The sequence below is a fragment of the Glossina fuscipes genome, unplaced genomic scaffold (assembly GCF_014805625.2).
Source record: "Glossina fuscipes isolate IAEA_lab_2018 unplaced genomic scaffold, Yale_Gfus_2 121, whole genome shotgun sequence".
Classification (NCBI taxonomy): Eukaryota; Metazoa; Arthropoda; class Insecta; order Diptera; family Glossinidae; genus Glossina; species Glossina fuscipes.
Window position 1 is genome coordinate 9,328,102 of NW_023998464.1, and position 12,937 is coordinate 9,341,038.

Here is a 12,937-nt window from a genome sequence, read left to right on the forward strand (position 1 = left end):
AAGTAAGTAAGAATGTGGTATTAGCTTAGCAAGCTTAACTTACATGACGTTTTATCATTTTCCAGTTACATGGGTCATAACAAGCCAGGCTTTGTCATCGTAGAACGGTTTACCGTGATGGGCGCTCTTATATATTTGCGGTCTAAAAAGTAAATGTATGTGGTCCAAAGTTCCTATGTTTGATTTTCTAAGGGCAAATTATCAATATAAAATATTAAAAATTAGAATGTTTTACCATATTATTTTTCATTATTTCATTCTACACGTTGGAATTCAAAAACTAGGCCTGCCATTATTAACCAATTTTCACCACGAAAAATTCAAGATTATATCTTTCTACGAAGACCCTTTGTCACGGTAGCGGTTGTACGCGATGGTTATCGAACCACATTTTTCATATGAATTTAGAATGTCGAAGCACTATTACTTAGCGAATTTTGCCGAAAAATTACGAAAATTATAATTTCTTTTTAATATAACGACTTTCCAAAAACCAGAAGTTACATGTGGAATGATCAAAAAAACAGATCGGAAACATTTTTGATAACGTTCGCCCTTAGATCAAAGCACCTTTATATATACCAAATTTCATCAAAATATCTCAAAAATTACGGCCTGTAGATTGAACACGAAGGACAGACAAGCTTAGATGGATTTAGAAATTCATTCAGAATATGGTTCTGAATCTATAGATATAATAACAGGTGGGTCTATCGTAAGCCCTTCAGGGTGTTGGGTACGTCCGCCTAAAGTTAAAAGTTAAAGGGTATATATAAGAAATCGTATCGCTTATAGCTTTACTTTGAAATTAAACGACAAGTTTCAAAGACGCATCAACAATTTTCTGATGTAGTGGGGAAACCATTCTTAAGAAATTGAAAACATACAAGGTGTAGTCTGAATTCTATACGCTTATAGGGCAAAATGATTGCAATTTTCGAACAAATAAGCGAAAGTTTTTATTTAAAAGAAGCCTTCTGGCTTACATTTCTGAACGGAACTTAGCTCGTAACACTATAAAGTTACCCTTCTAAGCTAGACAAAGGTCACGCATAAATGTGATTTTATCCCCTTTAATAACAAACGTGGAAATCAATCCCCATAAACATCCCCGTAAAAGTCACCATGTTCTTGGTTCACGAGTTAAAAGTTTTTCGGCAAGCAAAATGCTTAAAACTGACATTACAGAGACAAAGGGACAATCTTTAATCGACTTAGAATTTGATGGTGATCAAGAATATATATACTCTTTGGGCTCTGTGAAGCTTCCTTCTCTGTTTTGCAAACGCTTTGATTAAATGAATACACCCCTCATCCTTCGGTGATAGCTATAAAAGTTGTTATTGTATGTCAAATATGAGATCTATGAAACATTAGATCGAAAAAGCAAAAATCTATTTGCCTACTGAGAGCAAGCAGTACACTACGAACATATGAAGCTAGTACTGCATGAATCCTTGATCAATTTTGCTCACGAAAATTTTTTGTGGGAGTTTCTTTGCTGCCTTACTTAGTAATAGTGCAATGATCCGAACGATTTTTGGATTGAACTTACAGGTCATTATGACGAATATTCGGGTAATAGATTTTCCGAAAAATCCTCATTGCATCAAAACTAATACAAGAAAATTTTTGGTGCTTTTTCGAGGTGCCAGTTCTTTCTCTATTATAGGCTGGTATACAGAGAGATCACAGGCATTTTTATCTTTGGGTTCTTAATTGATCAAAAAAAGCTTGCGCCACTTCAACTTACTGCCTTCGTCTTCACAATTGTGACGATCTGACAAAAAAAAGGTCGAAAATTATTGTTTTTGATAGAAATAAGTGTATGTCGTAGGCAGCTCGGAAAGTAGACTAGGCACAGAAGAACTGATTGTAGATATTCAAAGTTATATTTCATACAAATAACAGAAATTTTGGGAACATTTAATACCCTTTTAACTATGTGTTTGAACAATTAAAATTAAATATGACCAAAATGGTGTGCTCGGTAGCTCTAGCATTAAAGCCTATTGATCACTTTCATATCTGGAACAGTTTGTGCAGTTGTCGAAACCCTCCAATTGCTCTCTAACTAACAGAATAGAATGCACGAATAGGTAAAGAAATAAAAGCTTAATTAAAGAAAGTAATAGTAACAGTAACAATTATCAAAGCTACATATCTAAACATATATCTCGGTATTACTTTAACTGCGAATAAGATCAAATTACAAATAAAAGACAATGTTTTTACAACGATAGGTAATGCAATACGTATGATTGTCAGACGTTTTGGCTGGGCGGTTGGTCGGTTGGCTGTCTATTTACTATGCTACTCTATTTGTTTACACTCTGTTTAGTGTTTTTCTTTTTCTTTCGCCTACTATTTGAGATTAGGTTTGGTTTGTATTATCATTAGCTTTTTTGTTTTTCTCTTTTATGTCTTTTCTTCTAATTACGCCAGCAGATCTTGCTTTGAGCAAAGCAGCGGCAATAAAATTTGTAAAATCTAATTGAAATATTCGGAAAAATCTCTTATTGAGTATAACCAAAAAAACGGACTTCCTTGATTGCCAAAATAACGGAATGTTTGTAGAATGCAAATAAATATTGTGATCATCACCTAAAGACGGAATTATATTTATTTCGCCGCAGGACAGATGATACCAAAGGGTGTGAAGTTATATATAAATATAACTAGCAAAGACCTAAACCAAAAATTTTTTGTAGAGCTCTGTGAAGCCGATAACAGAAGTATGTTAAACGCCGTCTCGGAGGGTTTTAAGTCAAAATATAGGTAAAATATAACTTTTGGAGGTTTTTTTTGTGGGTCCAATGACGTTTATAATGCCGGGTAGAAGAAATAAAGGTTTTATTATATTTAAATGGTCATGCTTCACCTTCAAAATTAATGAATTACTGTAATCGCTGATTAAAGGAATAATATTTCAGTTGTATGAGACTTATTACAAGATTTTATTTAATTTGCTTTTTTGACAAATAAACTTTCAATTGATATTTTAGGCAATAAAAATAATATGTTAAATCTTTCTTCTGCAGTGTACACTAGACCAATTCACAATTTCTCCATAGACATTTTCGCTTCCTTCTGTGTTAAAAAAAATGTTCGCGTTTCACCTACGTACTAAAAATACAGTATGTCGTATTACTATTTTATAGTAATCCAACGGCATATTCAAGAAGGTCGGGCTCCGGGTTACTATTTTTACCAATTCAAAATGGCGATTGTTTGGTAAGAAATAATGTCCTAACAGTTTGCCATTTGTAGCACTCTGAAATCGTGTTCTAACAATAAAAGTTTGTGATCAATAAAATTTATTTTTTTGTAACTGTACTGAGCAGTTTACCCGTTGGGGAAACCTTGATGCAGTACATACAAATTAAGCTTATAGGACGCAATAGATATTATTTATTTTAAATTAATATGAGCTTGCAGCATTTTCCATGTAAAAAAATTTACAATAGCTTCAATAGCTAAAACGTCCATCATTTTTTTGACTACGAACAGTTTCCAGATAAGCTTTAAATATAATTATCATTACGTTCGTTTTTCGCAAAATCGAACCTGCCCTGTCTATTGTGACGCGCATTTGTTAGTTTATGTGTCGCCTTTTTCCTTAATTTTCCTGCAGCATCACCACCAACTCTTTTATACAGCCGCCCAGCTTTATGAAGGCTGCCACGTTCTCCACATGCACTGGTGTGTAGTTTGACTTCTCGGGGAGCGTTTGTCCGAGATGATGCTGCGTTTGCACGCTTATTGGCGACCTCATTATTCTTCCGCTCACTTTGAAGGGGTTCTCTGCGAAGCGACGGCGTGACCCCTACTACCTGTTGGTACATTGTTTTTTTGGTTTATAGGATTCATTGTAATTAGGCTCCAACTGAAAAGTCGTTATCCTGTTATCCTGTTTCCTAGGTGTATTGGCCTTAACAGACGCCATTGTTATCTATGCAAGCAGGGAGGCCAAGCGAAGGTTGACGCTACCCCTTATGAAACTAGTGTTCAGTGCCAGATCCAGCTTCCTAAACAATGTAACGACCTAAAGCGTTCTTCGTAGTGTGTATGTGTGTGTATGTGCAGCCGATGTAATGGTTACGAATATCAACTATCAATTCTTGTGGCTTTCAAGTTTACGCTATTAATCTAAAACGATTCAGTTATTTTGTAAGGTCTAGCTGGAGTGCGTTATTAATCAAGCTGCGTTGGTTATGTACCTCGTTGGTGAACACCAGAAGCGGGGACGCAGGGAGGATACTCCTACATTTAAATGCTATTTGTTAAGACCTTTAAATTTCTCTGAGAAAACCTATTTAGCAAATTGATTTAAAATGAATGCTTCATTATCAGAAAGTTAGAGTGGCCAATAATAAAATATACTGATATATAATAGCAATAAAATTATTCTGATAATTAATTATATTGAAATTGTTTTAATCACTAAGACTATAGAGTCAGCTTCGAAAAATTTAAATCAGTTGTACAATGAAATATCCAAACATAACGATTAAATTATATTTGTAGATTTTAGAAGAATTAGTGTCTAATGCTGCATTGTAGAAACCTGCTACGGTAGTAGAAAAAATTCATAATTTTAGTGAAAAAACGTTCATAGTAAGTTTTGTATGGTAGATAATGAATTTCATTGCTGTGACAGCAAAGTAGGGAAGTGGCAGTTGGGTAAACTGGATCGCTGGACACTAACTATCCTTGTAATGCAAAATTGTATCACAGGTCTAATGTTACGGTTTTCTACAGTAAAAACACGTTCCGCAGTTTCAAGTCTACTACTGCTGAGACTTGCTATTTTATGTCTAGTATGGAAGCAATACCATCTAAAATTAGGTTGTTAATGCTACTGCAAACCTATTTCGACCGACAAGGACGCTGAAAGATATATATCTTTGCTTCCTAAAAGCATCAAATTCATTGCATGCCCGGATCGCAGATATAGTCCAAATGAGATGAATAAAAATGTATGTAAAGAAATGTATAGAAATCGATGAGTAAAGCATTCAAAGTCGTCTATTTAACGTTTAACTGTCGTTGCAATGTACTCATCGGGATCATTTTTTGTTCGAACATGCATGTGATTCCAATGAGTAAATACAACAACTTTACGGAAATTTCTCCATGGCATCATATATTACAAATGAAGGTAAGAATAAAATTGTCGGTCTCTTATCTATTACGGCCGTCTCTGTGGAAAAATCGTCCTCATTTTTTAAGAATTGACTTGCCAATGAAGATATTGTTACGGAAAACCTATATTTAGCTAATTCCGGATAATTAATTTTCGCAAATAATAAATTCCCTAGAGAGGGAAAAACCAAATGCAAACATTCGCAGGCGCGTCATGCTGCTGCCAGCCGAGGAACAGGACTACCGGAAAAACAGGTTAACGGATTAAAAATGAAGCCACGAGATATGTTTGTAAAAATGAATATAAATAGACTATTTACGGAAGGCAGTGTGAGTCGGACACGAACATTTGAGTCGACAGTACAGCCAAAATAAATTGTGAATAATTCTACTGTTAAGCAATATAATTTTACATAGAAGAATTTTGAAGTGTATTTCTTTTGAAAAGAATACCCACGATTTAGTAGTGGGAGTCCTATATAATAGAAAAGCGAAATTCTTAACAATATGTAATACATCACTCAATAACTCTCTGGCCTGACACATACCTGGCAACACTGCCGACACACCCAACAAAGGAATCTTCTTTCAACCCTCTTCTCCGGTAGCCCACAAAAGTTACAATACTTTAACAAGTAAAAATATAATTTTTGACCAATGAGAAAGACTACTGAGTTTAGTAATTACTTCGAATATTTTGAAATTATTTACCAAACTGGATGAACGAGCGCAATTGATAAAACATGAAATAATTGTGCTCAATTATGGCACATCTGGTGGACATACATTAAAAACGATATTGCACCCCTAAGGTAGCCTCACTTGTTTTCTCTTAATTTTAGATTTTCTTCAGGCAGCCAATTGTTTTTATTGCCCAAATAACACGTCTTAAATATGTGATAAAAAGTTCGTTAGCTAGAAGAAATAAGATTTTCAACTCGTTAAATTTTCTGAAATTCAACATAAACAACTAAAAACATCAAAGCCGGTCAACGCCGCCCATTAAATACCTTACATCATATTATCTAACACAATGCTTATATTTTTATAAAATTACTGTTATAGGCCAATTTTTATCACCACACATTATAGCTTGGACTTTTCTGCTCTACAAAGGACCGATTTTCGTGAGAAACGGTATTGGGATCGAATCTCAATAATAGGTCATGATAATCCAAATTTGTTACGACAGACAGACAAGCAAGTGCATTGTGTTTTTTACGCTTATTTTGAAGGGTACGAAGATAGATCTTCCGCCATTCTTCCTTTGTAAGTGTAAAAATTCTGTTTTAAAGTTTTTAGAATTTTTAACACTACACTTTTATATTGACATATTCCTAATCGATCAGGAAAAGTTTGTGCCACATTTTAATTTCCTACCTTCATTGTTGCGAATGTGAAGATTCACAAAATTTACCCGTCAAATTGACGGATTTCAATAAAATTAGGCATCCACAAAACGTTGGTATATCCTTAGTAGATATATGTTTAAGTATTGAAAAAAAATTGTTTTCGAAAAGCATTAAAAAGTGACAGCACCAGAGCCGTTCTCGCGAAGCACTATCAGTCTGAGAGACTTTGCGGCAAGCGCAATAAAATCACTTCATCTATATTAGCATATGTGGGAAAATTCAATTTTCGAAATTTTCATTTATTAATAAAAGATATTTTAATAAACTTACAGAAAAAGTACGAGAAAATACCGTTGAAAAGTTTAGGGAAAGAAAAAAAATTATTCGAGTTATGCTGATTGCTGTTTTGAAAAATCGCGTTTCGAAGCCGATTTTTTGTGTTTGATGCAATCTCAAAGCATCAAAATGCCCACGTCGGTTTCTTTGCTTTCCGCCAGAAGAAAATATACACTTCAATAGTCGAGCTTATAATTAATGTTAAAAACTTCGTCTCTTACTTCTAATTCCTTGGCCACAGCATACAGAGATTTCGACTTTTGTTCGGCAACAGTTTTAAATGAAGATAATCATCTTTTAAGGTAGCGTATTAGGTAAAACTTTGGGCTATAAATTTCCAGAAGATTCTCTTGTCGAGGAAAAGCACGAAATTCCTATCAAGAAAGTTTTACGGATAATCAATTTTTTTGAATATGTCAAAAGATTCAAAGCGTCGATTAGGCAAAAAACAAAAAACAATTTTTTCCTCAAAAATGTGCAATGTTGTTACCCTCTCAATTCCCTGTACCTTATGGAATGAATCATAAATGATTAATAAGGGTTCTCTAGTATTGAATAATCGTCAGCGTTTTGCGCACTGTTGTTGAAATAGATTAAAACGACGCCATCGTTGATATTTGGTGATCTTCGTTCCATAAAAACAAAAGAGGTTAAAATAATTCGATTGTATGGACATGTCCCTTAAACTTCTGCTTTGTTGTTGAATTTCGTTTATTATAGATTTATTGTGTCTTGAAGCTCACAATTCGGTTATTGTCCAACGAGAATTTATTTTTTGCTTTGCTTTTCTTGCAAATTAATTTAGTTTCTTACGAAAGAGCGGAACTAAGTTTTTGTCAAACTTGTTTTCATTTTGCTCTAATGTTTTTAGTAAGAGTTTAATTTCAGTATGTATTTCTGCTTGAAAAAAATATGTCCAGTGGAGGCCCTCAAAAGTGCGCTAACTTAAGCACTTAAAAGTAGTCGAAGTAAAGCATAAATTGTTGAAAATTTTAGGTCGCTGCTCATATCGGCTACAGCTTCCAAATTATATTTTCTTTAGGTTACATTTAATTTTTGTTTTAGGTTACAAATATGATCAATCAACTTTTCAAACCGATAATCCCGATGTTTTAGATACTGATCATACGTGGTATCAGTGCATTCGGAGGCTATCATTGTTTAACCTAAGTTGCTTTCAACTTGCCTTCTTGTCCATTGCAAACAGAACTTCATGCGTAAGTGGATTCGGAAGTTTATGTTTAGAGCTTACTTTTGTGTATTTTCAGTGATTTCAAGCGAATAGGCAATTTTAATATATCTTTTTGCAACAGATACGCAAAAGGAGAGATGAAACTTTTTTAAGTTACTCAGAGAGAAAAGCAAAGCAAAGAAAGATAGCAAAACCAGCACTCTGCTTTTTTTGGGTTTGCTTTTGAGCAAAGAGATTAGACAAAAGTTTGTTTTCTAAAAATCGAATATGTTTTAATCATTACATTTGAGAAATCGTTATGCTATTTTCTGAGTCTATTTTTTTTCCAGCTATTTTTTTGTTTTAGAGGATCCCGTCAATATTTAAGTAAAATATGCAAGAGGTTTTCGTGGCGGGTGGAAGTGCTTGCGTGTGTCAGAGAGTCGAAATTTCCAAGTTTAATACATAATATTGATTTTATCTTTATAGCGGGAGGTTAAAACTTTTCTATGAACTACGTAACTATATACCAAGTGCTAATTTGCCATGCTAATTCTGGGCGGACGGAAGTTAGACAGAAAAGAAGAATAAAACTTCCATAAGTTGATCAAAAATGTATATGTGCTTAACGCATGGATAAATCAGGGGTCTTTTGACACTATGTTATTTGACAATATATTGCTGTAATGTTTTATTTCTGTTCATATTTTTGAAGAACTTTAAAATTAACGTCTTATCATTTTAATCGCATTTATCTCTCCAGGTAAATTTTCTAAATGACTTTGCCGTATATTATTGAACTTAAAAAGTCAAAATTTAACTGAGTTTAAAAGTTAGTTTATAAACTTGATAACTCTAAGGAAAGCATTTTTTTTTTTTTAATAGATCTAGTAGCACTAAAGTTAAGGTTAGCATGCGAGGTAAAGAAAAGTTATGTGTTGTTATAATGACTCATATAGGGTCGGGCAATTTTCGAGCAAATAAATTTAGGTATAACTTATGTCGTGTGGGCACATTACATTGGGCTTTTTTCACATAAAAATGAATTTCAATAGGTTAAGAAATCCACCGAATAGATCAAGATTACTTAAGATGAGTCAAACGCTAAACAGTGTACTTGATCGGTCTGAAAAGTAAGAGTTATGTAGGCTTGTTTGCTTAACGTTTTTAAAGTCACCATATAAAAAGACAAAGCTATCATTTTCTTTTCTTTTCAAAGAATATCGTTAAATTTCGCCGTTAACCAAGAAAAAGATGATTTTATAATTTTTTTTTTTTCATAAATATTTCTGCATTAAATTGTATATATAAAATGCTGATACAGCATCAAATTCTGAATCGATGTCCACATATTAGTTTGTGTTATACCCGTAGTATACATTCTCCTGGCCGCAAATACGATGATTATTAGTTGCAAACTGGTAGAAACATTGGATATTCTTGCGTGCAGGCTAGCATTAAAAATAAGCCAACCGGCTTAGGGACACACTTACGATGTAACATGAACTGACAACCCCTCTGTCTTCGGAGATTTTCCCAACTTTTCATAAACTAAAACAGGTAAACGATAAAAAATTCCCAAGTGTGCTTTAGCCAATGCTACAGAAATATACTTTCTTCGTTTATCTCCACGCGCGGAACAAGGGTAAATTAAATTTGTGCGCATATATGCATAAGAAGGACTTAAGGTAGACTCGTCTTTATTGACATTGCCTCAATCGCATTTAATAAATGTATCTGTCAGTACAGTGTACTGCATTTATGTAAATTGATAGAAAGAAATAAGAAAGAATATCTTCGAAGAAGTTTCGTTTGGTTGTCTATAAGATTGCAAAACTCATTAAAGATTTATTAACCCACGTTATGTGAATCCATTTTTCCAGTAAGTTTCACTTTAAGTTTTTCAGAACTATTTGTTTTTTTTTGTTGTTTTGGATTGAAAATTTTTCTTTTCAGTTTAGAAAGTCAGACAAGACGACATCGCATTAATTTATTATGATCAAAATAACGAGGAAATGATGGAATAGATGGCTGTGTGCGAACAAATATTGAGAGCAAAGAAAGAACTTTAAAAAAAGTCTTATATGCTTTGAAGAAGTATGAAGAATTTTCACTGTGTTACATTATATACCTATATACATACATACTACGCACATATATTTCATATAAACTATGAAATGTGTTTGTATATATATTATGAAATGTATTCATATGTATTACAAGCTGTGCCTTTTTTTTGCAATTTCGCAAGGTTAGAAGTAAATTTTATCCTAATTATTAGTGATAACTAATAGAAAGTATATAAAGAGGACTAAAGAAAAAATATGAAAATGTAAGAAGAATAAAAATAAAATTCATATAAAAGAAAACAAGTAAAGAAATTAAATTCGGTCGAATCTTTTATACCAATCACAGTCATTCTAAAAAAAACAAAAGAACAAATTTATCATGCTCTATAATACGGAGAGGGCGCCGTTATTTTTTTCTATTTTCAAATTAAAAGCTGCTGCAAATTTGTAAGCGATGTCTTCATTTGTGCTGCCATATGAGGTTTTAAAAGCTTGTTTCTGCGCGTTGTAATAGGCGCAATTTTTTCCATTTTTTTACACAAATGCTGCAGCCTCAACAGTAGAATATACGATGAAATATTTGTGCATTTATTTGTCACAGTTAATGAGTAATGAGCAAAAAGAAAACTTTTCATTCCCTTTGAAAAACAGAGCTGTTGTCAGTTTACATGGTGTTGTGGACGTGGCTTTCGACCAATTCAGTCCATTTTAATACCACCATGAGTGCAAAAGCTTCCAATGTTTCTTCCAACTTTGAAGTCGGCTGAAATCGATTTAGAATTTGATTCTGATCAAGTATATATACACTTTGTAGGGACTCTGATGCTTCCTTCTGGGCATTGTAAACATTTTGACGAAAAGAAAATACTACTCACACTTTAGTGATGGGTGTAAAAATATCATGAACGTAATTTCTAAGAAACTTTTTATGGGAGTTTGGAAACTCATTGCTCATTACATTGTACTCATGGATGGATTTGTGCGTAAACAAATGTAAGCAGAGGCATTTATAGCTCTTGCAAATATTAGATCGTTTTTTTCTTCTATGTATGTTGCACTTAATAACGTAAAGTAAGCCTGTCGAAGAACAAATTTGTTGGCGATTATTACTCGCGTATGTGCATGTATATATATTTTGTATGGACGACAATATACGTTAAATACGTAAAGTGCACTGTACTCGTTGTATAAAGTGAAGAAGAAAGTGAGAGAGAGGAATAGATAGTACATACACTATAGGGATAGTGGAAACGTAACAATGTGGAGATGATACTACGTTGCTTTTAAAAAAAAAAAAAACCAGACAACATTTGGAGCTTAAGAAAATTATTATTCTTTTCTTATTATTAGGACTCTAATATTATTCTCTCTTAATGAAAAACATAGCTTATGGTTTAGAAAAAAAAAACCTTTAATGAATATTAGTTTTAGTAACCTATTGTGCCTATAAGGCAATTTTAAAAGTGCCATAAAAATATTCTCCGAGCAAAACGTAACATAAGCTGGATATCCTTAAAAAGGCTATTACTGGAAGATTCACGGCGTACTAGTTTCATTTTTTCACAGGGCATGATTTGTCTATAGTAGTTTTTCAACCTCATTCAAAACATCTTGTGAAAATTGTTCTGTTTCACATATTTTTCAAATTTCCAAAAAGTTTTTTTTTTTTTTTTTTAAATTTGGTAAAAATGTCCCTTCGAGACTTCCTTTAACAGAATTCTGTTAAAGGCGTAGCAGAGTTTATATATAATTTCACACACTTATTTGAGTTTTATATATACATTTATAAGACTGTTTTATTTTGTTTTAATTGTTACTGAACGCTTAGTTCGCTTCTATTGCTTTTTGAATTCTGTCTGTTGCTGCTGATGCAGTCCTTGACCCTTCTAAAGGTTTACGATGGTCATGTCCTGACTGTAGAAAGCGGGACATTGATTTCTATAAACTCTTCACGGAGACGAGAAATTGTTTCTCAGATTTGAGCAAAAATCTCGGCTCTTTGTGGGAGAAGTTTGAATTAATCAAGACTAGGTTTGATGAATGTCGGTATATTGCGCAGTCATCTTCCTCTCCAGCTAACAAAGTCTCAACGCGTAGCGTAGCGTGTGGTTCGTCACCTCCTAAGCCCGTTTCGTCGGTGCAAGTTACCGATTCCTTAAAATCGACAAAGAATGTTAACGTTTCTGCTACTGCTGAGTCGGTCGGTAACATAAAAGTTACAAAAAAGCCGGGAAGTCCTCCTGGCTTGAGCTATGCTGAAGTGGCAAGGGTATCTCCTCCCATAGATGTCACTCAATCTTCTCAGGCGTCATCGCCCAAAACTAATAAGGGTAATAGTAAATCGTCCTCTCCTCCTCGCTGTTCGAGTGTAAATGCTGGTCGCCACACTGAGCAGGTCGCACAAGCTACTCGTGGAAGTGTGGCTACCCCCTCTATATTTTCCCCAACTCATAACTCCCCATCCGTTAACCCTGCTGCTCCCAGTACTGATGACATATGCTTGAAGGCAGTTCCTCCCAGAAAGGCAATATTTGTTTCAAGACTGGCACCAGATACATCTGTTGAAAACATAAAGGGTTATCTGGTAGCGAAAGCCGCTTCTGTCAATTTAAAGCGAGTTATATTTTCAAACTGGGTCCTTCTCAATCTAGAGCTATCTCATCTTTTAAAATTCTAGTTCCGACCGAAAATATGGATTTGATTTTAAATAAACCATTGTGGCCGGTTGGATCCTTAATTAAGGAATTAATCCCTCGGGACCGACCCGTAATGTGAATGCAGTAGCTCTTTCCCCTTCAAAAAACTAAATATTCCTTCAGCCTCATTTTCTCTCATTTATCAAAATGTTAGGGGCCTAAATTCAA

At 33.9% G+C, this 12,937-nt stretch overlaps 1 protein-coding gene across 6 annotated transcripts in view; it reads left to right on the forward strand.

Moving 5' to 3' along the window:
- Positions 1 to 12,937, forward strand: part of LOC119640584 (protein FAM102A) — a 105,426-nt gene that overhangs the window by 7,030 nt on the left and 85,459 nt on the right. The gene's annotated exons all lie outside the window — the stretch shown is intronic.